The following is a 2,588-nucleotide window of genomic DNA, read 5'->3' on the forward strand; positions in this document are numbered from 1 at the left end:
TGCCGGGCTGGCCTCACCGCCCCATCGTACTCCCATCGCTGGCCTAGCCATCCCTCTACTCACCCACACCTGTTGTTATTCTCCAGCGATGGCAGACGAACCAGTAAACCCTCGTACAGTCATACTCCCCTCCGCGTGGGAAACTAAAACAATGGCCGAGTATTTCCTGCCTCCGTGTCGTTCCCTTCCTAGGCCTCGCCGTCGTCCACCGCCCTGGTGCTCTCGGCGTAGCGTGGTCAACGTGGTCAACGACCGACATGCATCTGAAGTGGACTATACGTGGAGAGGCTGACAGCTGGGTCCACGGCCGCACGCAAGGAAATGCCTCCATATTATGCGCAAAATAATGATTTCCTCCACCTGACATCTGGGACCTACCGAAACGGCCTCTGTATTTCACGAAAAAAACATTACCGCCGCTGACAGCTCGGACCCACCAGCTATATCTTCGCACGCAAGGAAGTGCCTCCTTATTATGCACAAAAAAATGAATACTCCCCCTGCTAGCTGGGACCCGGTATTGTGGGCCTACTAAGTTGACGGGGATGAAGGGCTTTGTCAACTTAGTCAATATGCACAATTCTAGCTCGACTGACCATACGATGTCCATCCAACGGCCGTAGTGCTTCTTCAACCTCTGGTCTTCTTGCTCCAGCCGCCCAAACCAGCGCCGGTCATGCCGCCTGCTCCTGCCTCCCGTGGCCGGCTGTGCTGCCGCGGAGGCCTCACTGCCCCCATCCTACTCCCACCGCTGGCCAGGCCATCTCTCCACTCCACTCACCCACACCCCCTATTATTCTGCGGCGACGGCAGCACAACCGAACCAGTGAACCCTCGTACTCCTCTCCGCATGGGCATCCACTGCCGTGTCTTCCCTGGCTCCGCGTCGTCCCCTTCCTAGGCCTCGTCGTTGTCCACCGCCGTGGTGCCGTCGGCGTGCCGTGGTCAATGTCGTCAACGACCGAATTCCATTGGAAGAATACTGTACGTGGAGAGGCTGATAGCTGGGTCCACGGCAGCCGCAAGGAAGTGCCTCGTTATTACGCGGAAAATAATTATTCCTCCACCTAACAGTAGGGACCCACCGGATGGGCCACCAGTATTTTGCGAAAAAAATCGTTTCCCGCTGACTGCTGGGACCCACCGGACGGGCCACCGTATTTCGCGAAAAAAACGTTCCCCCCACTGTCAGCTCGGACCCACCGAAAGTGCCTCCTTATTACACACAAAAAATGAATACTCCCTCGGCTAGCTGGGACCCACCTTGCTGGGAGGCTGACTTGTGCGCCTACTAAGTTGACGGGGACGGAGGGCTTTGTCAACTAAGTCAATATGCACGATTCTAGCTCGAGTGACCGTACGATGTCCATCCAACGGCCGTAGTGCTTCTTCAACCTCTAGTCTTCTTGCTCCAGCCGCCTAAACCAGCGTCGGTCGTGCCTCGTGCTCCTGCCTCCCATGGCCGGCTGCGATGCGGCGGAGGCCTCACCGCCCCTACTACTCCCACCGCTGGCCAGGCCATCCATCTACTCACCCACACCCCCTGTTATTCTGCGACGACGGCAGCCTCACAGCGCAGTGAACCAGTGAACCCTCGTACTCCTCTATGCGTGGGCATCCACTGTCGCGTCTTCCCCGGCTCCGCGTTGTCCCCTTCCTAGGCCTCGCCGTCGTCCACCGCCCTGGTGCTCTCGGGGCCGCATGGTCAACGTGGTCAAGGAACGACTTCCATCGGACGTGGACTGTACGTGGAGAGGCTGATAGCTGGGTCCACGGCCGCAGCAAGGAAGTGCCTCCTTATTACGTGCAAAATAATTATTCCTCCACCTGACAGTGGGGACCCACCGGACGGGCCACCGTATTTCGCCCCCCTGACTGCTAGGACCCACCAGCTACATCTTCGCAGGCAAGGAAGTGCCTGACAGTCGGGACCCACCTGGTCGAAGCGTACGTAGCATTGTCATTCTGGTTGCGAACGTGTACGTACATATATACTGGTGGATGTAGAGGCACGCACGTGTCGTAGAAGAGGCGGCCAGGGTGCAAGAAAGAAAATACGGCCACGTATGTGTACATACGGGCGGGGTCTCGAACGCCCACTCGCGCATACGTACGACGAGGGCTCGTGTACATGGCTGGGTCGAAACGGAGAAACAGCATCATTGTCGTGTTCATGGGTCAGAACAGAATGCATGGTCGTGTTCATCGGGAGGGCTTGGACGGAAGAGGTGATGGAAACGTGGCCTGGCGTACCGCACAACGGAGGAAACGAACCTCCTACGGTCGAAACGGGGGTCCTGTTGATTGGGAGGGGTGTGGTGTACCGCAAAACGGAGGAAACGGACCTCCTACGGTCGAAACGGGGGTCCTGTTGATCAGCAGGGGTGTGGCGTACTGCAAAACGGAGGAAATGGACTTGTGTTGGAGCGCTGCGGTCAAAACGGGGGTCCTGTTCATCAAGAGGGGTGTGGCGTACCGCAAAACGGGACTCCACGGGATATTGTTCATCTCCATCGTCGACCCCCTCCAGCCTCCACGAGCTACTGTTCATCCACCGTCGACCTCCTCCAGCCTCCACGGGCTCCTGT

Source organism: Triticum aestivum, chromosome 6A, assembly GCF_018294505.1.
Source record: "Triticum aestivum cultivar Chinese Spring chromosome 6A, IWGSC CS RefSeq v2.1, whole genome shotgun sequence".
Classification (NCBI taxonomy): domain Eukaryota; kingdom Viridiplantae; phylum Streptophyta; class Magnoliopsida; order Poales; family Poaceae; genus Triticum; species Triticum aestivum.